Consider the following 27194-nt stretch of genomic DNA (forward strand, 5'->3'; position numbering starts at 1 on the left):
GATAGTCACAAATTTGAGTAATAACACAGGGGGAAATGTTGTTGGAGATGCTGTAGGTGAAGGCGTAGGAAACCAACTGCCTGAGGAGAATTCACCATCTCATCCACCAACATTGACTGTTAACAATGAGGGTCCTTTATCAGTTAATATCCCAACAGACACAACCCCTTCGGTCAATATCCCCCCAGTACAAGCTCACCCAACGGACCCCCTACAATTCATAGTTGAAGCCACACCTGTGGTTTTAGTTCTAGCAAATGTCCCCCCTCTGGAAGGGGGAACAGTGGAAAGCCCCACTTCTCTCAGTAGCAAGGCCTTACACTGGCTGACCAGTAACATGCGGCTAGCACCAGGGGGAAAGCACCATCTGGCAAGTGTAATTAAGTCAGCAACTAGGGTCCCCTGGTTGGGAAACCGGCCGAAAAAGTTTAAAGGGGACTGTGTGGCAGTGAGTTTTTCAACTCAAGACGTCCTTCCCAACATTCTTGCTAACTTATTCCCTCCCCAATGCAGACGGGGTACTGTTGTTCCCTTAACCCTAAAGTTTTTCTATGGTGAACAGCAGAATGTTACTTACCCAAGGATCCCTGCCCCAGGGTGGGATAGCAATTGGGATTCGAACCTCAGATGGGGCCAGGACCCAAGGCATAATGTAGCAGCTCACCATTATCACTTAGTACAGCATAATCCTGTTGCACAACCCCTTCAACTGTTCAATCGCTATGCCCCATTATCCTTCATGGACCAAAACGATTGACTCTCCCCAAGACAAGATAGCAATGGTGAGGGTCCTCAGCCTGCTCTCAGTCCATTAGTTCAGAACTCTGCAGGTATTAGGGTCTGTAGAATTATGAGCTGGAATATCGCTGGTCTCAGAGCCAAATTTAACGACAAGAACTGGCTGGACATAATTAGATCCTACGACGTCCTTGCCTTTCAAGAAACATGGGAAACGTCAGACAGACTGGCTCTGGACGGCTTTTCCCACTTTACTGTACCTGCAGACCCTAGTAAAGCAGGAAAGGAAAAGGGGGGCTTGGCTATATACATTTCATTAGATATTCAAGGAAAGCCAAGACATATTAAATCTAACTCAAAAAATTGTTTAGCGATTGAACTAACTACATCAAACTCCCACCCCATACTATTTGTTAATTTCTATAATTCCCCCGTCAGTCAAACCCCAAATGAGCATTTGGTAACTCTAGAGGAATTCCTGTCCACCCACAGTGAGAATAGCGCCCATGGGTATGAGCTGATCCTTATGGGAGACTTTAACATCCACCCATGCCATGCGGATTGCCATGTGGAATACGAGGAATTTTCCCCCTATTACTCCCCACCGCATTTCGAACACACATCACGTGGAGAGGCTTTGGAATTGCTCTTAGCTACTTTTAACCTTTATGAATCATGTAGTTGCTCTACAGGCCCGAGGTTACCGACATATGTGTGCAATGACACAGGCACAATTATAGATTATATCTTTTTATCTTCAAGTATTCTGCCTGAAGCTATTAATTATAAGGTAGAAACCACAGTTTTTAGCGATCACAACCCTGTGATTTTAGAGACTATATCTCAGGGAGTCTTGGGAAAAAGGCAGATTGATGCTTTATGCGCGACAGAATTAGTCCCGAGAGATCAGAATTGGAGACTGAAATGGGACCAAGTAATCCCAATCACCTTTTTACAGGAAACTCTGGCTAAAGTTGAGGGGGAGGTTGCCATTTGTTTGGATAATAAGAACTCTGGCGCCACCATGATTGACCATCAGACTTTTGGTGAGCGAATCAGAGAGAGCGTTGTTGCGAAGCAGGAGCTTGGAGCAGGAGCTTGGTGCCGGTGCCGGAGCTTGAAACTCGGAGTGGAGTGCCTGGAGCTGCTTACATCGCTGCTCCAGGCAGAACGGCAGGCAAACCGGCAGAAAGTATTTTCGCCTGACTCCCGATTTCTGGAGGTGACGGACCGCCTTAGGCTCCACGGCTCGTTAACCCCACCGGACTAATCGACCTGCAGCTGACAGCCCCAGCCTCACCCCTGCAGGAGGTGCAGGAGCGCACCCGGGAGGCGGATTCAGAGAGGTGCGAGTCGGGACAACAACACTGATTGTATCACGGGATACGGGACATTGCACCGCGCTACCCTCGTACCACTCCGATCCTGCAATCACTACAGGTGAGCCGAAAGACGAGCGTTGAGTGTCAGAAGCCAGGAGCCATACGGCAGGGGGTGGGAGAGGAGGAGAGGAGCGGCAGTACCTTGCATCCTGTACCCTGCTCGCTCATACTCTGCCCACGCTCCTGATATCAGCTTATCTTGGCCCCTCTTAGTTTTGTACAGCTCTTTTAGCCTCAGATCACCACCTGCTTGCCTGCTCACCTGCCACTCACCTAAGTGGGGGAACGGCGAGTTGGTGAAAACGCTGAACACAACCTTGCATTTACCCGTTTTTTCTTTTTTTGTTTTTTGTTTGTTGTTCCTCTCTTTTTCACCGGTATCTTTAATCCTGGCTTGGAGAGTCACATGAATAAATATATGATGTCTGGACCGCTCCAATTTTAAGTAAAGACTTTCTACAGAGCACGTCTAGATACTAGTAGTGAGCCTAAAAAGTCCTTCTGATCCAATAGACGCACAGAACTATCCTTCAGACTTTAACAGAATCAACCTTCATAGAGTAAGGATAAAAACAGAACTCATCAGGTGAAATAAGGGAGACCAAGCCCCAGCGAGCTCTAACAGCGCTGGGTGAAAGCCAATTATGGCCTCAAAAAAAGGGAAAAAACTGGTAGAACATAACTTGAGACCAAGACTCAACGCTGTAAACACTATAAATGCGACAAGCCCGGGACTCAATAAAGGAGTTTATGGGGAAGCACTTTAAAAAGGTGTTTTCACCTGCAAAAGGCAAAGACTTTTACAACTAGTAAAGTGGCATCCCTGAATGCAAGCCAAGAGGGGAATAAGAACACAGGGGCCTCCCTACCCCTGGAGATACATGGGTCCAACTCCCTCAATTTGGCTAATCAATCGCTACAGCTTTTACTAGACCAGGGGGGCCTAATCCCGCCACGGCTGTCATCATCACCTCGTCTATCCTTCTCCTATGAAGTGGAGGGAGGATCCTTGGACAGCCCAATCCCATTGGACAGCCCAATACTTCGGGTAGGAACGGAGAAAGGAACAGAAACCTCCCTGAATAAAAGGACAAGTCAGAACAGGAGCCAAAATAAATGTCCATCGGAAACTGGAAACACCAGCTCAAGACACTGTGCCGAACTGGATAAAACATCTGAATTAAACCTCGAACCTAATTGCGATCTTTCATCATTGTCAGCCACATCAATGCTGGACCTAATGTTAATGCTACAAAGGACCCTGCAAGGCCTCTTAGAGGTCACCCTGTCTAATAACTCTATTTTAAAAACTCAGAAAACATATCTTGCTAATATAGAGGGGGAGCTGCGGGGGATTAAATCACATATGCTAAACATGATAAGACAAATCCCCGATCCGGAGCCCCAAATTCAGGCACAGGGAGAAACCGTAAAAAATCCAAAGGGAAATGAGCACACACCAAGTACAGCAGGCAAAATCCCTAACCCTGATCCTGCCCCGCAGAGGGAGGTCCTGCCCCAATCTGACAAACAATCCAATGAGGGCCACCAGATATATATTTCGAAGTGGCCAATGAGGATAATAAGAAGGGCAGAGCAGACAAGACGTGGGCCAATAAATAGAGTAAGAGGAGCAGGAACTAAACCAGTAAGGAAGGTGTGCCCCTCCTTGGAGGAAGTAGTCACGACGCAAGAGGAAGATAGGATTACTGGAAAGGAAATAAAGGGTCCCCACCTGCAGATGAGCATCCCAAAATCAAACAACACAAAGCCTCAGGGAAAAGGTGTAGGCCCACACAAACCCCTGAAGAAGACAGTCGATAACAAACACATAGGCCAGCCGAAGGGGGGGGGGGAAGAAACTGGGAGGAAACTTAGAGGCTTGGGTAACACGGGAGGTTAGAGTAAACAGACCCTATATCCAGTCAGAAAAGGTAGATACGAATGAACATCCTATACCCAGCAGGTCAAGGAAAGATGAAAACGATAATATGAGGCTATACCTTGAACAAATCCCGCAAAGGCTAGGGGGAAAAAAGCTAGGTAAGAGGCGGCCTCTGAATAGGTCTCAACTCCTACAAGGCTTTTTCAAATGCCAGAAGCTGAAAGCGATAAGAACGAGCGACATTAGGGAAGTGGGTTTTAGACAAAATAGAGAAGGAAAAGAGATTACTAGAATCACGTTGTACTCAAACCTGGTAAAAGACACGATTGAAAAGGCAGTAAACGAGTTACAAAAAGAAGGTATCCGCCTACTAAATGAGAACGAAGTTTTAGCAGAAGTAGAAGGAAAGGGATGGCAGGGAAACAACTTTCTAAAATGCCACGCAGGGCTAGGAAAGAGACAGGTTAGGTTATGTGACCTGGAGGACGAGGAGGTATTGCCACTAGGAAACATAAAAATAGTTGCAAACAATTCAGAGATGGCACATGGGTGGGGAAACTGGAGTAAGGAGTTTGACCAGGCAGGACCCTCATCGAGACACACAAATGACTGCGGGGAGGAAGGTTGGCTAGATGATATCGAATAGGGAAAAGGTATGCCACATAGCATAAGGATAATCTCCTGGAATATAAATGGCCTAGGAAACGACTTGAAACAAAATAATATAAGGGAATAGGGGGAAAATACAGACATTATGTGTATCCAGGAGACTTGGCTATGTGGCAAGACCCCGATTTTTCTACCAGCTAAACCGACCTGCAAAGAAATGTAGATTCGGGCGTTCTGCTGGTGGAATTATGACTCTGGTATCGACTAAGATCATGGAGAAAGTAATTGAAATAAATGTGAAATGCAAATGGTTGTTGGCATGTAGAATAATACTATCAGGGTGTATAAAAATGGATACAATTCTAATGTTAAATGTGTACATGCAATGGGCCACCACAGAGCAATATGTAGAGGAAATGGCTCTCTTTAAGGAGGATATAGATTACCTTGGTGAAAAATACAGCAGGGATATGCTTATTCTCGTGGGCGACTTTAATCACTAACTTCACCCCGAGAAGGTAGATTGTTGGTTTCTAGACATATTGGAGGCCTATGAAATACCTCAAGCAACTTTCCCTGAAAGTATATCTAGTGCTAAAGATTTGCAGTTGGGAAACCTCCTGGGAACAAAAAACCTGTTCTGTTTAAATGGAAGATGCGAGCTAGACTGCCCGCTAAAAAAACATTTAAACCAGGCTCTCAAATCTGCCCCATAGATTATGCCTTTACCACACCTTGGAATTTTAGATTAATCTCAGGGTTCAGAATTGTGAATAGAGATGGAAGCAACCATAACATGGTAGCCTTGGAGTTCCCGGGTGTGCACTTCGAATCTGGCCCAAAGGTTATGGAACAAGAGGTGGATTATCCCAGCAACTAGGCTTACAGAAGAATATGTTGCCAGATTAATAAAATTACAACAGAACCTAGACCTGAATGTATCAAGGGGTCGAAACCTCGATTGGTATGTACGAAAAATCGAGGAGGTGGTTCAAACTCTTAGTATAGGTCTAAAAAATATAAATAGAGGCAAAAACAAAAATAAAGCGAAAAGTGAGAAGATAGAGAAACTTAAAAGGGAAGTTAGGAGAATGACCCGCCGCATTCAGCAAAAGAGTGACCAAGATGATGTCAACACCCTAGTGGGCCTAAAAAGAGAATATAACATGCTTATCAGAAGGACAAAAAGGGAATTTAAAGAGGGATGCTGGCAAAAATTACTCGAGGCAATTGAAACTAAAAACTTACGAAACTTCTGGAAGTTAGTCCACTCAGCAGCAGATCGCCAACCAGGGAAAATGAACTGCATTGTAGAAGAGTCCGCATGGGAGGAGTATTTACACGATCTGTACAGCCCAGGGAAAGACCGGGAAGAAAATCTGTACACAGACTGGAGCGGTCTGGTAGCAGATATAAAACCCGTTTTTTCCGCCCCAGAGGTTAAAAAGACGATAAAAGGTTTGAATCTCACAAGAGCGGCAGGCCCAGATAACCTCCCGGCTCAAATAATCAAAACTCACTTAGATTGGTGGGCGGAATTTTTTGCAAATATGTTTGAAGTCATCTTAGATACTAGCAAACTCCCCGATAACTGGAATGGGGCCATATTAAGGCCAATACATAAGAAAGGGGAGATGAACAACCCGAAAAATTATAGATAAATTAATCTACTGGACATTGGGGAGAAAATATTTGCAAAAATAGTTCTTGGCAAATTAAAGGACTGGGTGGAAGAGAATTCAATTATCCCGGTGGAACAGGGAGGCTTTAAAGAAGGGCACTCCACCGTGGATCACTGTTATGCCCTGTGGGCCCTTGCCCAGAAGTCGATAGAACAAAAGGGGAACCTGTTTTGCTGTTTCGTCGACTTCCGGGCAGCCTTTGATTCAGTGGACCGGGGGAAACTATGGGAGTGCCTGATTAAATATGAAATCCCTGTGTGCTTACTTGAAATCTTAAAAGAATTACACAGAGGGAACTGGGCCCAAGTCATTAAAGATATACAAGGGGCGCTGACAAAGAAAATTGAAATAGGGAATGGACTGAGACAGGGCTGCGTACTAGCTCCGCTCCTTTTTTCAATATTTCTAGCGGATCTCCCAGCAGCACTAGAGGTGGAAAGAAGCGCGAGCCCGAGAATGAATAATAGAAAGGTCTCTTGCTTGCTGTATGCAGACGATCTTGTGATTACTGACCAGACAGAGCTCGGGCTACAAAGAAAACTAAATGTATTCCATGATTACTGTAAGGATAAATTGCTGACAGTGAACATGGAAAAAACAAAGATCATGTGCTTCGGTAAAGGGACCAAGAATTTTAGCTGGTACCTAGATAAAATAAAATTAGAAACGGTAAAAGAATATAAATATCTTGGTCTTTGGTTTGAATCCTCCTTAAAATGGGACATACATTTGGCACACCAAAACGCAAAAGCATCTTCCTCCATTTGTGGCCTGAAAAAATTCAATAAAAACTATGGGGATATGTCACACAAACCGTTATTAAAAGCATACGAGTTCATGATACCGCCCCAAGTACTGTATGGTGCAGAAGTGCTCCTTCTAAGCGGAAAGGGAGGCTGGGATCGGGAGGAAGGTAAGGCCCTGAAAACATTATTGTCACTACCTAAGTCATCTATGATACAGGCAATTAGACTGGAAACAGATATGATTGGATGGAATACTCAGGCCAAAATGGCGATGGTAAGATTCTGGAAACGCCAATCCCAGGGGGTAGGGGAAAAGGTCTCACATTGGTGTAGTTAAGAAATCCACCACAGTAACCTAAGATGGGCACTAGACGCAAAAAGAAAAATAAAGGAAATAATCGGGAATCTAAAAGTGGGAGTAAACCAAAATTCTCTAGATGTAGAGTTCACGAAGAGTGCACTCAGAGTACAAGGAAGGGAGTACTCCAGAAGGCAGGATATAGGATATCTAAGAAACAAAAAATCAGTGGTAAATATGATAGAATCATGGGAAAATGAGACTGGGTACCCATACTTAGAAACCCTGCCAAATTATGCATTTAGGTGGGAGATACTGAAAATCCGAATTGGCACCATCCCTTGGCTAATGGAAGGGAGAGTTAAGGCAGAAATGTTATATCCAGATGGTACATGTAAATGTGGCTTGGGGGCCAAGTGTGAAATGCTGCACATACAACTTGACTGCTTGACATGTCTAGAAGTGAGAAAACGGTTCTTACGACCTTTATTTATAAAATATGGCATAAGACAACGAGTACAAGCGACAAACTTATTGATGGAATGGAAAATCTGGAAATAGCAATTGCACTTGGGAACTTTCTGAAAAAGGTGAATCGCATAGCACAGGAACAACAAAATAAATCAAATTAAGGAACCTATAATGTTAGATACAAGTAAAAGCTAAGTTACGAGGGAATGCAAGCCTATAAGATATTGGATAAGGCCAATACATAAGAAAGGGGAGATGAACAACCCGAAAAATTATAGATAAATTAATCTACTGGACATCGGGGAGAAAATATTTGCAAAAATAGTTCTTGGCAAATTAAAGGACTGGGTGGAAGAGAATTCAATTATCCCGGTGGAACAGGGAGGCTTTAAAGAAGGGCACTCCACCGTGGATCACTGTTATGCCCTGTGGGCCCTTGCCCGGAAGTCGATAGAACAAAAGGGGAACCTGTTTTGCTGTTTCGTCGACTTCCGGGCAGCCTTTCATTCAGTGGACCGGGGGAAACTATGGGAGTGCCTGATTAAATATGAAATCCCTGTGTGCTTACTTGAAATCTTGAAAGAATTACACAGAGGGAACTGGGCCCAAGTCATTAAAGATATACAAGGGGCGCTGACAAAGAAAATTGAAAGAGGGAATGGACTGAGACAGGGCTGCGTCCTAGCTCCGCTCCTTTTTTCAATATTTCTAGCGGATCTCCCAGCAGCACTAGAGGTGGAAAGAAGCGCGAGCCCGAGAATGAATAATAGAAAGGTCTCTTGCTTGCTGTATGCAGACGATCTTGCGATTACTGACCGGACAGAGCTCGGGCTACAAAGAAAACTAAATGTATTCCATGATTACTGTAAGGATAAATTGCTGACAGTGAACATGGAAAAAACAAAGATCATGTGCTTCGGTAAAGGGACCAAGAATTTTAGCTGGTACCTAGATAAAATAAAATTAGAAACGGTAAAAGAATATAAATATCTTGGTCTTTGGTTTGAATCCTCCTTAAAATGGGACATACATTTGGCACACCAAAACGCAAAAGCATCTTCCTCCATTTGTGGCCTGAAAAAATTCAATAAAAACTATGGGGATATGTCACACAAACCGTTATTAAAAGCAAACGAGTCCATGATACCGCCCCAAGTACTGTATGGTGCAGAAGTGCTCCTTCTAAGCGGTAATGTAAATTAGACTCGTGTTGCGCACACACATGTCCAAAGGACATGTGTGTGTGTAACATACAACTGAGAAAAATGCACAAAAGTGCATTTTTCTCAGTTTTCGCTATTTACCACGAAGTCTGACTTTGCGTTAAATAGCGGGAAAAAATAGCGAATTCACAATTTTTTATTGGATCCTGAATAGCATTTAAGGAATCTCAAATTGAGATTCCTTAAATGCGATCGCAATTTGAGAAATCGCAATTTTTTGCGATTTCTCAAATTGCGAGTGCATGACCCAATGATAAATATCAAATGCCATTTTTGCGGGTGCAAACGGCCGAATTCTGCGATTCGCACCGTTTGGGCCCGCAAAAATGCTTCATGAATCTAGCTGTAAGTTGGCTAGAGTCATGCTTTTAATTGCTTCCTGAACACAAGCTTGTTATCCAACAGATGAAGGTTTCTAGGCATTGAGTTTCACAGTTTGGAGATTAGATGGGAGAAAGAGTGTCCACCCCTATGTGTCCTACGTATTTGGTGCACTTTCTTAAGTCGGGCAGCGCCAAGAAACCGCCAGGTATATGCGCGCTTAATAAATGTTTTTAAATTCAATTAAATTCAAATTGATTGACTTCAGTGCCCTGCTGGTATATAGGGCACCATAAGGACCCGCAACAGAGAGGGGCCTTTCATGTGTAGTCCTCTATGTACTACGCATAAAGCTTTGTACTTCACCCACTGCTCAATGGGAAACCAGTACAGGGAGACTTAGGTATTCTTAGCAAAGATATGTTTTGGAACATTAAGCAGAAGCCAATCCACATTGTTTTGAATGACTTGTAGGCTTTTTGTCACATGTGGGTAGCCCAGGCATAGGTAGTTCCCATAGTCCAGTCATGATGGCACTAAGGCTTGGCAACAATCCTTCTGGAATGAAGGGGAAGAAAATCTAAGATTTTTCAGAGAGTTGTAAGGATGCCATAACAGCTGGTTGCAAGTTTCTGAGCTTTCGTTTCTATTGAAAGAGATTTGTCAAGCCACAACTCACAAGCTTTTAATGGGGATATTAGGAGTTGGTGCAGTGCTTAGCCAGTCAGGCTGCCCCAATGTCAGCAGGGGGTTTTGTTTATTGCATAATACCATGATCTCTGGCTTCTCCCCATTGAACTTGAAGCAGCAGCTCACCATCCAGCTAGTTAAAAACCAAGTCAGGATCCCCCACCGATCCTTTTCCACCGCATGTACTTAATCTGGCTCCCTCAGAGATCAGTGTATTATTAATGCTGGTTCTTAATCAAGCTTTGACTTCAGGAGTCTTTCCTTTATTATGGAAAAAGGCTTGTGTTTGCCCGCTGTTAAAAAAGACAAAACTAGACCCTCTAGACGAAAAAAACTATCGCCCTATCTCCTGTCTGCCTCTGCCTGCCAAACTGCTGGAGAAAGCCATGAACCTGGAGCTCTCTTTATATTTGGATGTGAACAACTTGCTCGATAATACCCAACATGGCTTCCGTGCAAATCATTCCACGGAAACAGCATTAACAATGGCGGCAGAGGAAATACGAAGGGGCATGGATGAGGGAAGTAGAGTCACTTTGGTGCTATTGGATCTAACAGCGGCCTTCGATACCGTAAACCACCTGGTACTTATTCAAAGGCTTACGGACTCTGGTGTCAAGGGCATAGCGTTGGATTTACTCACCTCCTTCCTATAAGATAGAGAACAGGTTATCCTCTGGAATGGCTACCAATCAGAAAAATGTACCCTTCCAGGAGGAGTTCCGCAGGGATCCTCTCTATCACCTACTTTGTTTAATGTTTATGTTGCACCGTTGGTGAAATTAATTCAACAACATGGCCTTAAGCTAGTGTCTTACGCTGATGACACTCAGCTGATAGTGTCAGTTTCTCATTCAATTGAGGCTAAGGCAGTAGATTTCCCCTTATGTATGTCCAAGGTCATGTCCTGGATGAACTTGAACTTTTTAAAGCTGAACACTGCAAAAACTGAAGTCCTTGAATTTGGCCAAAAGGCCTCCATCTGGAATCAGCTTTGGTGGCCTATCTCAGCGGGGGCCTGTCCGCTTCCAGTGGCTAAAGCTAGGAATCTCGACATAGTGTTCGACAAAGACATGTCCTGGCGGCCACAGATTAATCAAGTGGCTTCAGCATGCTTTTTCATGCTAAAAGGGCTGAAAAAGATATTGCCGTTTATCCCCTTCTCTCTCAGGAAAACAGTTATAATTGCTACTGTCTTCTCTAGCATTGACTACAGGAACGCCCTTTATCTGGGAGCTGGTACGGCTCAAATGGCCAAGCTGCAATCAGTTCAGAATGCAGCAGCGAGAGTACTTCTCAATCTGCGCAAGTATCATTCTACTTCCCGCACTATCAGCAAATTACATTGGCTTCCAGTTCAACGACGGGTGGATTTTAAGGCATTGTGCTTGGTTCACAAGGCTTTGGCGAGAGATGGGGCTCTAGATCTTCCATCCCTATTCTCTCGTTATCAGCCAAGCCGTTCCTTTAGGTCAGCGGTGCAGTGTCTGGTTAAGGTTCCTAAGATTAAAAGATCACGTTGGGGAGGCAAGCACTTCTCTTATCTGGCCTCAAGGTTATGGAACTCAGCTCCACTTCACCTCAGACAAATCACTAACCCTAAACTGTTCAGGAAGGAAATGAAGACATGGCTCTCTACTCAATGATGCTTCGGTTAGTACCAAGTTGGTCACTTTACTCAGCGCCAAGACGCCTTGGCATTAGTGCGCTTTAGAAATACCATCAGTCAGTCAGTCAGTCAGCTACCTTTTCCAAACAGGAAGCCAGTTGCTGAGGCTCTGATCCCTGTCCAGGTGTGAGTGAGATGACCAACTGTGTGCCGTTTGCATAGGAGACAATTGACAGCCTGAGTTCAAGGACAATATCAGTGAGAAAGCGCATGTAGAGGTTAAAAAGTGTGGGACTGAGTGCGGATCCCTGTGGCATTCCGAACTTCAGGGGGAAGATGTCTGAGTAATATGTTTTTTCACAGACCTGAATTGTCTTGTGTTTTAGAAAGAAGTAAGCCAATTTAAAGCATTATCTTTTATTCCGTCTTCGCTCATTCTTTGGGTAAGTATTCCATGGTCTACCGCGCCAAAAGCCAAACTCATATTGAGGAGGTTGAAAGCAGTGGACCCTCCCTGGTACAACAGCATCTTGAGCTCCTCCGTGACAGCCCAGAGAATGATTTCAGGGCCACGTTGTGGGCAGAACACTGTCTAAGTGGGATGTAAATGTAAATGTAATGGACACTTATATAGCGCTCCTACCACTCCAAGGAGTATCTTGGCGCTCAGCCAACCCAGATGAAAATAGGTTGGAGGGAAAGAAGCCATTTGGTGAACACATACCTTATACTAGTGCCCTGCACGCAGCATCTGTGAGGGAAAACACCCAAGTTTTTAAGGATTTCCTAAAGTGACTTTCATGGGACAGTGATCGAAGGTGCAACGGAAGCTTGTTCCAGGCCTTAGCTCCCAGGACAAACAAAGATTTCCCTGCTTTAGTTGACAACTTAAATCTGGGGACTATTAGCAGATTCTGGCCAGCAGACCTCAAACAGCGGGTAGGGTGATACCGTTTAAAGCCACTAGACAGATATTTGGGTCCTTGCTGTTGAAAGGCTCTAAATGTGATCAAGAGGATCTTAAATAAGATCCTTTTGCTGATTGGTAGCCAATGAAGCACATTAAGTGCGGCCGAGGCAGATGACTTACGCGGCCACCGTAGTACTAACCGGGCAGTTGCGTGCTGGACCATCTGCAGCCTATGGAGTATGGACTTATTGACTCCAGCATATAGGCTGTTACAGTAGTCCAGCCTCGAAGTTATATGGCCGGGATGCCTGTCACCCCCTCCCAACACAATCCCCAAGGATGGGAAGACGGACGCAGTTCTGTACTTTTGGAAGGCGGGAGGGAATTACCCTCCTGGCCGTATTTATTAAAATATGAAACAAAATTAAAACATTAAAATAAAAGTTTCATATCATGTACAATTTTCATTTATTACATTTCGATGCAGACATGTCCATTGGCTAACCTTAACAAATCTCTAATACAAAGGTTTTCCTAGCCGAGTCTAGCATCCTGCAAATCATACTTTCTAAATTAAAATTGTACACCCTAGCATTACGGGCCAACGGCAAGGTCGCAACCGGTGTCAGATCCCTACTACCAAAACTTTCGCCCTCACGGTGTGAGTGGCGGCCGCGCAGAGGACTGTACCCTCTGTGCCAACTCCAATTTCCCTTGTCTTGTTGGGGGCCCCCCATTTAAACTCGACGCCATCTTAAAGGTCGTCCGAGGACCCGTGTGAGGTGTCTGTAAGAAGGCAGCGTGGACTCCCCCCCCCACCCCACACTGTCTATCACATCCGCCGTCGCGGATATCCGGGCCCCGGGAAATTCGTAGGAGGGGCATATAGCGCCTCCTCCCCTGGCAGGGGCCTATGGCCGTCCTCCCCTAGGCGACCCATAGTTATTGGGTGCCGCCTCCCCGTGGGAGGGGCCAATGGCCGCCTCCCCCCGGGCGCTCCCATCCATAGTGGGTGGCGCCCCCCTCTAGGGACCTTGAAATTACTGCTCACCGATCATGACCTTACCGCCCGACCAAAAATAAATACGACATTTGATTACCTACTAAGGGAGAAAAACATCCTCGTCTACTTGCAACATTTGTTTATACTACAAGGAAAACAATACCTTCAGACAGAAGTCATATCGTTAAACTAGGCCTTCATATACCGCTAAACATAGGGAAGAAGATGTTATCAGAGAAAAAGACTTTATTGCAGAACTAATCATTGCCATAAGGGGCTGGTGGGTGGGTCAAAATTGCTCCTTGTTCCGTCGAGGGCTCACGTGCAACGAGTGGGTGCAGCTTCCAAGCACAGGAACAAGAGGACGCTTCTTCGGATTCCCGCTTTCTTTATTCCTCTTCGGGAGGGCGTGAACCCTCCGCCGGTACGCCTACTGGGCGTGGCCATCGGTGTAGGTGTCTAGGACAACCCTTCTTGGGCGGGAAAAGGCGCGCCCCGGCTACGCCGCTTCGGGCATACCAGCCGTGACACGCCCCCCGCCCAAAATGGTTTCCCGGGAGGATCCGGGCCCCCAACCATACGTTCAGGGGGACCGAGTGGTCGCCCCTTCCATATGGCCGGGATGCCTGTCACCCCCTCCCAACACAATCCCCAAGGATGGGAAGACGGACGCAGTTCTGAACTTTTGGAAGGCGGGAGGGAGTTACCCTCCCGGCCGTATTTATTAAAATATGAAACAAAATTAAAACATTAAAATAAAAGTTTCATATCATGTACAATTTTCATTTATTACATTTCGATGTAGACATGTCCATTGGCTAACCTTAACAAATCTCTAATACAAAGGTTTTCCTAGCCGAGTCTAGCATCCTGCAAATCATACTTTCTAAATTAAAATTGTACACCCTAGCATTACGGGCCAACGGCAAGGTCGCAACCGGTGTCAGATCCCTACTACCAAAACTTTCGCCCTCACGGTGTGAGTGGCGGCCGCGCAGAGGACTGTACCCTCTGTGCCAACTCCAATTTTCCTTGTCTTGTCTCTTGTCTCTAGGGACCTTGAAATTACTGCTCACCGATCATGACCTTACCGCCACAGGCCGGATAGTTGACCGGCTATCCGGCCACCCCACAACTCCTCCTAAAGGTCATGCTTCCTCAAACCCCTTAGCCAAGCTATGAAGTCTCCTATGAGTAAGACATTCCCTTCCCGGGACAAGTGAACCCCATCCTCTAGATACATGTGGTCACCCCGAATACACCCATGCGGAATACTGTGCAACTGCGCCGTGCGAAACAACCTACCAATCTTGTTGTTGACCTTCTTTACTGAATGGTTCAATGCCGATACCGAAAGGCCCCCCGCCATACCTTCCTGGGAATCATGTGTGACCATGCAATCGTGCACCCAGGGATTCTTTTCGCCAGCCAGCTAACGGTGAACAAAACTCGTTCGAGTAATACTCTCCTACCGAGTGTCACCATGTCATTGCCCCCAAGGTGGACAATGATTACAGATGGCGGTGACCTCTGCCGCCCTAAGAGTCCCTCGACAAAAGATTCGAACTGGTCAATACAGAGCCCGCCCCTTCCGTGGAAGGTCACTCTGTACCCGTATTCCCCAGCTGCGTGAGGGGCGTCACCTGCTTTGAATACGTCCCCGGCCCGCCTCACGTATGAGTGGCCCACGACCCACACCTCTCTCTCCTCAGCCGGTGATCTCTGACCGCTGGTCCCCTGGTGCTGGGTCAACTGCAAATTCCGCCCCGCATAACATGCTCGCGAAACTGTAAATCAAACAGAAGACAAGAAGCGTGAGTGCATGTAACTTAACTTCACAACATGTGCAACCGCACATACCTTTTAAAACAGTTCGAGGACCATCGTCCTAACATTTTCACCTTTTCAGTACTCCGACCCCTGGCTGTAGCCTCAGTAGCAGCCCCTATCCTAAAGGAGTGGGCCCCAAAATCGCTCGGGTCCAAGCCCGCCGCTGCGATTGCCATTGTTAACACCCTCTGAAACTGAAACCTCGTCAGTGGGGTGGCATCGATGTGTCTCAGCAAACTCCCACCCCATGTATCAGCCCTCAGCGCCAAATATTCCTCGATGCACATTATCGGGCACATGGGGGACCCTCACATGCGCTGGACAACAACACTGTCTCCCATAGCTCTATGATCAGTCTTGGACTTAGCTATTGTGACTACCATGGAATCACCCCTGATCGTGATGTGATCCCGACACAGACCTCCCTCCACATCCTTCTTATTCTTTGCGACCAGTTCACTCACCCGCATAGCCCCATGGAACGCTAATGCGAAAGCGGCCCGGAACAGGACTGCTTCGAAATGGGAGGAGCATGTCGTGGGTAGTATCGACATAAGCTGGGACAACCTTTCTAACCCTATCGGGCGCCTTTCGTCTACTCTACGACCCTCAAGGCGTTGCCAGCCACGAAGGGCTTTCTTTACCAAAAAGGAAGTTGTCGGGTCCTTGATGCCATGCACCTGCGCCATGAATGCAATGGCCGCCCGGTGCCTATTGGCCGTTGCCACTGATCGGCCTTCCCTGTGCAATGCTACCAGAAACTTTAAGAAGGAATCCTCCCGACCCCATTTCTGCTCCCCTGCCGGACCCAAAAATGCACAATAGGAACAAAACGCTCCTTCGTATGCCTTCCTTGTCCTGGGGGCTAAGCTTGCTGCCACGAGGTCTTGTAATCCGGGGCACCGAGTAGCCAGAGTACTTCGGGGAATGGTGCCGCCGCTAGGTCCGCTGTAGGTAGATAACCCCTGAACGCCTGCATATGTGAACGAGAGAGTGCATCAGCCGCATGATTCAGAACACCCGGCACGTGTTTTGCCCTGAACTGCACATTCAGTCTCATGCAAAGTAGTACAATTTCCTTCAACAATCTCAATATCCACTTGCAGCGTGCTGCCTGATTATTTATACATTCAACAACGGTCATATTGTCGGACCAAAATACCACAGAGCGATCTCTGAACTCGTCCGGCCATGCCATCAGAGCCACAAAAACAGGGAATAACTCGAGGAACCCAATGTTATTTGTGAGACCGCTGGTGTGCCACCACGTCGGCCATGTTTGTGCCGACCATCGATTACCCAAGATGGCGCCAAAACCCACGCTCCCGCCGAGTCTGTCCACAACCCTAGCTCGTCTGAAGATGCTGGTGGTTTGCTCCATACCACTCGACCGTTGAAGTCCGCCAGAAATGCCAACCAGATGCGCATGTCCTGGCGAACCTCGGTAGACAGTCTCGTGCGGTGATGTCCTTCCTTGAGACCAACCATGGCCTGTGCAATAGAGCGGGAAAAGGGGCGGGCCATTGGTATTACTCTCAGGGCGAAGTTAAGCTGACCCACTGTTTGTTGTAACTGATGCAGGGTCACCTTCTCCTTACTAAGGCACAGTTCCAGGGAAGCCCTGAATTTCGCTACTTTCCCTACTGGCAAACGGAAACATCCCTCCACAGAATCTAGTTCAATCCCCAGAAACTCCAGTGACGTAGCTGGTCCAACCGTCTTACCTGGTGCCAATGGCACTCCGAAATCCTTCATGAGGATGCAAAAATCCTGTAAGGCCTGCGCACATTTTGTGTCGCCGGCTGCCCCCAAGAACAGAAAATCGTCTAAGTAATGCATAACATGACTATGCCCAGTGGCTTCGATGAATGCCCATTCCAAAAAACAGCTGAATTTCTCAAAGTAAGCACAAGAAATGGAGCAACCCATTGGCATACATTTATCCATGTAGTAACGACCCTGGAACACAAAGCCTAATAGACGCTGATCCCGTGGGTGTACCGGGAGCAACCGGAATGCCGACTCGATATCTGACTTCGCCATCAGCGCTCTGGGCCCCAGGCGATTCAACATGGCGACGGCTTCATCGAAGGATGCGTACCGCACCGAACAGACTCCCGGGTCAATCGCATCGTTTACCGAGAGACCCTTCGGAGCCGACAAGTTATGGATCAGCCTAAATTCCCCGGGGTCCTTCTTGGGGACCACTCCTAACGGGGAACAGATAAAATTCGATACTGGCGGGTGTCCATATGGGCCCGCAACCCGACCCAGGGCAACTTCTTTTGCAATCTTTCTCTCTACCACCGCTGGGTTATGCTGAACCGATAGTTGGTTTCTACATAGTGCTTCCCCACGAAAATTCCCCGCCGGGATGCGGAAACCATATAAGAATCCATTCCTCAACACCCCAGCGGAGACATGATCAGGGTATACGTTTAGCCAGGGGATCATTGCTGTGATATCGACGGGGATAGGTAATGGTACACAGTGGTCCCCCTCAGTCCTGTTTGGACCCTCCTCTACCTCCCGACCCGCCATTCTTGGATCTGCACGAACTCTCGGGGTGCGAGGAGTTCCCACAACCTGCACACGCATGTCTGAACTTACAAGTCCCTTGTGGTCTGGTGCAGTTGCCCCTGTTAAAGCTCCAACTGACCCCTCTCTCTCCCCCATTACCACCAGTCCTTCCTTGGTGGTCTCCACCGGGGCCCGCTCGAAAGGGTACCGCGGGCTGTTGGCGGGAAAACCCCGACCCATTCCCGCCTGGCGAGGACGTCTTGGTCGCGCCCGGCAGGAGCTGTTTCTGCCAAGAAACCGAGTCGAGACAATCCCACGTCAGAGATGAATCGTACTCCTTGGCCTTACGAAACTTCATATCATAGCCCATCCACTCATTGCCTTCGTATGTTTCATAAAAATCCATAATTCGGGCCTGATAGCAGGACAATTCAGGCAAAACCTCGGGCTTACGTTCCCCCATAATTGCAGTAAACATCGCAAAGGCCTTGGCCCAATTTGTGATTGTCTCATCAACCCTGAATCCCGCCATCTTGGCTCGCCAGACACTCGGGTGCCACAAATCTTTCTGCGCCTTAGCATACTCCATCTCGCGATGGTCAGTCAGCAGAGAAAACATATTTACATATTTGTCAGCCCATATCAATTCTTTCGTGGCCAACGGGATATGTTGAACCACTTTCTCCCGTCTTGAGGGCAAAGAGCCCCCCCCCGCAATTGCCAATGCCTGCTTACCCGGCTCCGCTGATGTTCCCGCCGTTTTTTCCACGCCAGCTGCCGGTCCTTCCGGGGTCACCTGTGGGGGGACAAAAGGGAGATTCGCCTTTGCGGCATATCGCGACTGCCGCAACTGCTGCATTAATAGCCTGGCCTCCTCGGCCGTGTCTCCGGGCGCCGTAGCAACCCCTGTCTTTTTGCCGAGCCATGCGGCCAACTGGGCGGCTAATTCGAGAGGCATGTCCTCCTCGTTGGCGGGCGTCACCACAAACGGAATTGGTTGACCCGCGTCAGGGATTGGTACCGGGGCCTCAACTGGAATGGCAGGGGTCGCCGGGGGTACTTCGTGAATCGGAACCTCCCCCCCTGCCGCCCTATTCCTGACCCGTTTACCCCTACCCTCAGGGACAACTCCCGGCAATTCCGGGCCTATTACCTTCTTTGGTTTGCCCGTATTGTTCATTGCAGCCATCTGCTTCTTCATGTGCGCCATATCTCGGCCAAGCGCCGGGACCATAACGACGTTCCGTTCGATCTTTGCCATTCTGCTCACTAGCATACGAAGCACCTGGTCATTTTCGGGCTTCTTTCTTGCCTTCTTGCCAGACATTGTTTTTCGAATATCCGATCCAAACTTGATCGACAAGGTCCTGTATCCTTAGCCTCGAAGTCGCTGACAGAGAAACACAAGAATTACAAGTTCTCAAAATTGCTCCTTGTTCCGTCGAGTGCTCACGTGCAACGAGTGGGTGCAGCTTCCAAGCACAGGAACAAGAGGACGCTTCTTCGGATTCCCGCTCTCTTTATTCCTCTTCGGGAGGGCGTGAACCCTCCGCCGGTACGCCTACTGGGCGTGGCCATTGGTGTAGGTGTCTAGGACAACCCCTCTTGGGCGGGAAAAGGCGCGCGCCGGCTACGCCGCTTCGGGCATACCAGCCGTGACACGCCCCCCGCCCAAAATGGTTTCCCGGGAGGATCCGGGCCCCCAACCATACGTTCGGGGGGACCGAGTGGTCGCCCCTTTCCATTAGCGCAACTGCCGCCATTTTCCTGGCTGGCAAAGGAAGAAGATCAAAAAATGTCCTCAAAGATTTAATTATGTGGAAACACATGCCAGCTACGGCCACCGCTTGCTGTTTGAAGGACAATTGGTCGTCGAATTTGATGCCCAAGTTTCGAGCAGACGAGATGGTACTGGGGGGGGCTTCAGCATCATCAGGCCACCAGTGTTTTCGGGGAAAACAGATTTTGATTTCCAAACGGCAAGATTTCCGTCTTACCGGAATTACATTTGAGATGATTGTTAGTCATCCACTCAAACGTAGCCGTTAGGCATTTTTTCAGGTTTTCCTCTGCACCAGGCAGTTCCTTATCCAACACCAGAATGAGCTGCGTGTCATCAGCATACGATATTGTGCTAATCTGGAATGACGCAATTAGCTCAATCAGGGGTACCATGTACAGATTGAAGAGTATAGGGCTTAAACTAGAGCCCTGAGGGACCCCAGAGCTGATGACTTTAGCTTCCGATTGAAATGGGCCCAGGACTGTGACTTGGCGTCTGTTGTTAAGAAAATTTCTGAGCCAAGCCAGAGCCACCCCTCCTATTCCTGCAGTAACCATCCGGTCCACTAAGATGGTATGTGAGACCGTGTCGAAGGCTACCGACAGGTCGAGTAAAATCAGGACAGCCTTCTTTCCCTGGTCCATGGCAATTCGTAGGGTCTCTGCTGTAAACAGCAGGGCAGACTTGGTGGAATGTTTCGACCGAAACACTGACTGGTTTGGGTGCAGGATGTTATTCTCCTCCAGAAAATTTGTGAGTTGGCTATTCACAAATTTTTCCGCCAGTTTGAATACGAGTGGGAGCAAGGAAATGGGACGCAGGTTGGAGAGGGTGGTCACATCTGATAGGGCCTTTTTCTGGAGAGGCTTGACTGCAGCAAGCTTCCATTCATTGGGAATTTCTGCCGTGGCTAATGATGAATTTATGATGCTATTAATAGTAGAGTTAATCATCTCTTCTAACATCTGCAGGACTGAAGGTGGGCAGGGATCAAAAGGAGATCCAGATTTACTGACCAAATGGCCTTAAAAGTATCATCAAGGGAGACAGGATCGAATGAGTCCATGCGAGGAGAGAATTCTCCTCCAGGAATAGGGATGAGTTCTGATTTACATGTTTTTCTAGAATCTTGCCAACTGCCAGAAGCAGGGATATAGGCCTGTAATTCCCAGGACTTAAGAGGTCAAGATTGTCATTTTTTAATAGTGGTTTTATCATGGCATGTTTACATGCTGAGGGAACTACTCTACTAGATACTCAGGGGCAGATTTACAAGCCCCTTGCACCTCTTTTATGCCGCTGTTGCGTCACTTTTGTGATGCAGCAGCGGCGCAATGCCAGCACCATGCTGCGGGGTATTTACAACGTGACGCATCTGGGAGATGCATCACGTTGTAAAGCCCTGCGCCACATGTGGGTGTTCCGGCACGGGGGGGGGGGCGTTCCGGCGCAGGAACGCCTCCTAAAAGTGGCTGAGTGAAATCAACAAGATTTCACTCAGTCACTTTTAAGGTCATGCTGCGTCAAAACCATGCGCCCCCCAGAGCCTTGCTGGAGCTGCGTCACGCTTGCAACGCAACACCAGCAATGCGCCGCCTTTACGGCATAGATGCGTCACCATCTGTCCATTTTTGCCCCATGGTGCGCCGCATTGTAAATGCGGTGCATCCATGGTGGCGCAGCTGTGACGCACAATAACTGGCGCATCCCTGCTGATATTCAGGGATGCCCCAGTTATTGTAAATTTGCCCCTGAGAGGTTAAAAAGACCCAGTAGAACTGGAAAATACATTCTGCTCCTTGAAAGAGTAGCTCGGGGGTCGGGGTCTAGTGGGGACCAGGACTTCACTTTACCTAAAAGCATTGAGAGTAGTTAGAGGGTAGTGCCAGGGAAAGTTGGTAGGCATACCATAGATGCTCCCACTGTTTTTCCCCCTGAGATAGGTTAGGTGTACTCTTCGTACTTTGTATGGAGAAATAAATGTTATAGATTTTTTTTTAAAGAACAGTGTCATGTCATTGCAACGTGCTACTGTAGGTTCCGGATGATTACTTTTTGACTTTGATGTCATAAATGATTTTACAATTGGCAATCGTACCTGCAGATGAGTTAGATGGCCTGTCCATCTTGGATTCGAAGTAGGATGCTTGGGCAGATTTGATTTGTAGGTGAAAGTTTGTAATGGTCAGTTGGTAGATTTTATTCTCCTGTTCTTCATATGACTTCCTCCAATTTCTTTCTAACCTCGAAAATTATTATTTAGGGTCAGCAGGTGCAGGATGAACCAGGGGCAGATTTTGCCCTTATGGTTTAGTTTAACACTTTTTAGTGGGATCCCCTGATCTAAGGATTGTTTGACCCAATCTACAAATTTGTCAACTGTCGGGGAGGGATGATTTCCCAATACGGGTTTGAAGGCATCGAGCATGGAGTTCCATTCCTCCTTGCTAGTTTAACACCATGTACTGTCATTTCTAGTTACTGGTAGGGAGACCGATAATGGAGAATCACCATACAAGATCATTGGTGTAAGGTGGTGGGCTGACCACAGCACAGGTATAGGATCATTAACCTTAAGAATGGGGTCAGTGCTAAATACAGGGTCAATGAGATGCCCTTTCTCGTGGGTAGGCCCACCTACTATTTGAGTTAACTGCAATGATCCAAGATCCTGTACTATACCTGATGAGAGAGGGTGATTGGTGTCTTCATAGTGAACATTAAAGTCCCCCAGCAGAGTCAGTGTAGGTCCTGGGGCGTATAGGATATCACAGTCTACGCCACAAAGGTGATTCTCCTGTAAAAAGTCTATGTCGGGATCATGGAGGAAGATATAATCTCAGACTTGGTTGTGCTTGCTGGGGGAGTTAAGGCCATGGACATTTAGAGAGAGTACTTTAAGACCCTTGTTCATGAGAGGGTGGTTGGAGAGTAGCAGTCATCCTAAGTATGTCTACGGATTGCCCCTGAAGTGTAACCCAACCTCACTCATAAAAGTGTACAAGTAGTGATGGGACATGTAGAGTAAAAACATCAGAACTAAACAATTAACCAATGTGGACCAACAGGGCCCAAATTGTGCATCTACTTCCCACTGAGACCAGAACCAAGGTGCCTGCATCTCACCAGAGGAGTCACACTCACGGTGTGCGAGACGCATGGGGGGGGCCTCCATTGGAGAGGTAGATTCAGTGCAGGAGATTATTCGGGTATCTCCACTGCCCCCCCCCCATTCACAACCAGCAACCCCCGTTCCTGATGTTGGCTGAATATTTGCCCAGTTTTCATGTCAAGAGTGAGTCCAGCCATTGCAAAGATGACTCCGCTAACCAGATCCAGTAGCAGAGGGCACCCGCGATTCTTCCTTGTACATGCTCTGGAGGCATTGGAAAATATCCTGCTTTGTCTCAAAGGCAAGTGACTCTGCCAGACAGAAACTGGGGTGGGGAGAGCCCACCATGGTCCAGAGGTAGGCTTCAAAGTGTTCCTGGGTGCCCACTGGGCCAGGCAGAGGGCCCATCTCCATTATGGGAAGACATTCCCAGTAGCCACCTCACCTCTGCCAAAGAGCTTAAAGATCGCCGCTTGCCATCCAAAGTAAATGGCAGAGCAAAGGACTGACCCCATTGGTACCTGAGGTTCATGGAACACAGTTTGTCTGTGATCGGGTTCAATTCCCAACTGCATCGCTAAGTCATAGGGGAGCGACGTCATATCTGGTGATTTTGGAGCTGATGCGAACCGATGTGCTCTGTCCAAGATGGGGGTGGTGCATCCGTGCCTCCCCTTATCACTTGGAGGAGGGCCGTTGTGACTGCCATGATTTCAGTGCCCTCTTACCGTTTTGGCCCTCGCCTGTCCAGGCGACTGTAATTTTCTAGGTCTTCCTGCTTGACCTAGAGATCAATGTGTTGTTCTTCCAGGGCTGCAACGTGCCACCAGCCCATCTGCTGGTTTTCTGACCTGGCATCCACAGTGCACTGAAAGTCATCCACTCACTCACCTATGTCTGATACTTTCTTCTTGAAGTCTCTGATGCATGCCTTAAAGTCCTCCCTAAGTGAGCCAATCTCTGATCTGATATCTTTTAGTCCTGCGTTATAGGAGCTGTGGTGGGGAACTCTTCAAGCCCATCTTGAGTTGTAAGGGGCTTAGCCATCTCTGCAGTCGCTTAGTGGATTTTTTGGTGCATGTGCATATTACCAGGGGTGTTCGGTCAAGAGAGTGCCTGCAGTGGAATGGCCCCAGAAGCCGTTAGCAATCGTGCCCCCAGTTATAGGATAACTGGGGAGGCTGTGCCACAGCCAGATCCTGGCAAGCAGGAGCCCACAAAGCAAAGCAAGAAGTAGTCATCGTCCAGATTGCTAAGCGTGTAAAGATAAACACACACCCCTGTGGCACATGTACCTGCGCCCCCACTAGTACATGAAGCGGATGAGGCCCTCTTGTGCGTGAGGGGCAGGTGATTGTTCAATAGACATTTTTACAGCATTATTTTTGTAGTTGATGACTATGCCTATCTGTTTTAAGTGTAGGATGGTAATATTTGTGTTCATGATATTTCTTAACAATATTTTTTTTTGTTTGTTGTTCAAGCCGGAAGCTTCAGATCTGTATCACAAAGTCATAGTTGTGAAGCACTAATATGAGGGGAAAGAGTACTTGAATGCACCACACCTCTGACTGAGATACTGTTCAGATTGCCACTACCTATCCCACAGAGTAGTCTGTAATTTGAGGTCAAACTCAGTAATGTAATGGGAGAAAGTACTTTGTGGTTGAATACACCTCAGCTGTGAGGGAGAGACTATCATTCCCAATGCGTAAAGTAGCATGTATTTTGTGCTCATACTCACAGTGAATGATTGCCAATCCACTATCTGCTTGTGAATGCATTGTTTTGGTATAATGTAGCTTCCACATTGCTTGGGAGAGGACCCATCAATTTCTCAGTCACCAGGCTTAGGGTAAGAATGGGCGTAAAATACTTTTCGCGGGCGAATTTGTGGATTTTTGGCAATTTCGCAATCCGCGAATCGAGCAAATTTGCCCAAAAATCCGCAAATTTGCAAGCTACGAATCATTTTGCTTGGTCGCGCTTGAAAAATACAATATCGAGCGCGTGGTGTTGACTTACCGTGATTCTGAGTCGGCCGAGTTGTTTTTCTCCCAGTTTGCGTGTGCTGCGCCATTTTCGATCTTGCTGCGTGATCACGCAAGAGTTTTTCGAATGCAATTACGCTATCGCGGCTTGCCATCTTGCACAGCGAGAGTTTGACAATCAGAGCACGTCATAAAGGCCCGCGATCACGCATTGCAGGAGTAAACAATGCCGAACACGTAGATTTGGTGCGCAGCTGACTTCCGGCAGAAGATTTAAACAGCTCGCGTTCCCGAAATTGCAAAAATTGCAATTCTGCACCAGAAATCCACCGCAGGAAGCATAAACCTTGTGAAAATGATGATTTTCATCAGAATAACTCCTCAGTTTGACATTTGGCTGCACTTTTTGGTGCAGGAGTCCATTTTTTGGGGTGGGGTGGGAGGAAGGAAGTGCCCCAGAGTCTCCAACTTCCTGTTCCTGTCCAGCAGGCTCCTTCAAGTGCTTTGTCCATGTCCTGGTCACTTTTGATTTGGATCTGGAGCTGGAAGGATTACTTTTTGTCGCTGCTGCTGGATATTTGTATTTGAGGACTTTTTGGACTTTGGAGTTTGGATCACTTTTGGACTTGAGATTTTACAAGTAAGTTGGTGTTGTTTGTTTGGGGCATTGCAGTTGAGGCAACTACAGTTCTAAAACTTTTTTCACAAAATATATATTGTGGGTAGCCACAGTATCCAGTAGGCCCAGGGTTAGTCATGGTCGCATGATACAACTGTTTCTGTGATTTTTTTTTTTTACTTAATTCTCATTTATGTCATGGAATTTTAGCTCACTGTTATATGTTGATTTTTAAAAAAAAATTGGGGTGCCTGTAAAGCCTCACTAGCCAGTAGGTCCAGGTGTAGTGAGTGGTGCATGAACCTAGTCTTTCTATGGGGTGTCTTGAATTTAAACATCATTGAGGGCATGGATGGCATTGGATTGTGGTGATTTTTGTGTGTTTTTCGACTTTTTTGGGTGGTGTTGGGGCCTGGCCATGTGGGTGGGGGCCATTTTGAGGCCTGGGACAGGCAGGGCCTGGCCATGTGGTGGGGGTCAAGGGGCCATTTTGAAGCCAGGCAGTGTGCTCAGGCCTGCACCCAGTTTGCCTTGCTTTCAACCATTATGCCCAGGTGTACTCAGTGGTGCATGGGCATAGTCTTTCTGTGGGGTGTCTTGAATTTAAACATCATTGAGGGCATGGATGGCATTGGATTGTGGTGATTTGTGTGTGTTTTTCGACTTTTTGGGGTGTTATTGGGGCCTGGCCATGTGGGTGGGGGTCATTTTGAGGCCTGGGACAGGCAGGGCCTGGCCATGTGGTGGGGGTCAATGGGCCATTTTGAAGCCAGGCAGTGTGCTCAGGCCTGCACCCAGTTTGCCTTGCTTTCAACCATTATGCCCATGGGTACTCAGTGGTGCATGGGCATTGTCTTTCTGTGGGGTGTCTTGAATTTAAACATCATTGAGGGCATGATTGGCATTGGATTGTAGTGATTTATGTGTGTTTTTCGACTTTTTGGGGTGTTGCTGGGGCCTGGCCATGTGGGTGGAGGCTATTTTGAGGCCTGAGACAGGCAGGGCCTGGCCATGTGGTGGGGGTCAGGGGGCCATTTTGAAGCCAGGCGGTGTGCTCAGGCCTGCACCCAGTTTGTCTTGCTTTCAACCATTATGCCCAGGGGTACTCAGTGGTGAATTGGCCTAATCTTTCTGTGGGTTGTCTTGAATTTAAACATCCTTGAGGGCATGGATGGCTTTGGATTGTGGTGATTTCTGTGTGTTTTTCGACTTTTTGGGGTGAATAACTGATGTTTCTCTGGCTTCCATTTCTTTTAGGTGCACAAGAGAACCACCAGTGCCAGGAAGAAGTCCTGCAGCAGTGTGTGCCGCTCAACGTCACGTGACGTCACGTGTGGCCACAGACAAGATAACTCTGCAACTCGTGCAACTGCAGCCTGCTGTTCTGACATCTGAAGAAGATGGCCCCAAAGAAAGGTGGCCGTAGCGCCTCAGCGGAAAAAGTTGCCAGTGCCACTGCCAGTAAGAAGGAGCAGAAGAAGCAAGTGGCACCACCTCCCAAGGAGACTGGTGTGCCCACCGACACCTTTTTGGGGAGAAAAAAAAACCTACGCCTGCAGCAGCAGTGGTGTCCGCCGGGGACCAAGCTGGAAGCAGCACCTCTGCTTCATTGGGCTCAGTGCCACCACACCAAGTTAGGTCCAAGACCACCATGAGTGCTGCTGCAGCAGCCACTTTGGTTGTTCAATCACCATCGACCAGTGATCTTGGCTCATCACAAGAAAGTACCATCCAATCAACGCCGGGTGTAACTCAGCTGACGTTATCAGGTC

This window comes from Lissotriton vulgaris, chromosome 6, assembly GCF_964263255.1.
Source record: "Lissotriton vulgaris chromosome 6, aLisVul1.2, whole genome shotgun sequence".
Classification (NCBI taxonomy): Eukaryota; Metazoa; Chordata; class Amphibia; order Caudata; family Salamandridae; genus Lissotriton; species Lissotriton vulgaris.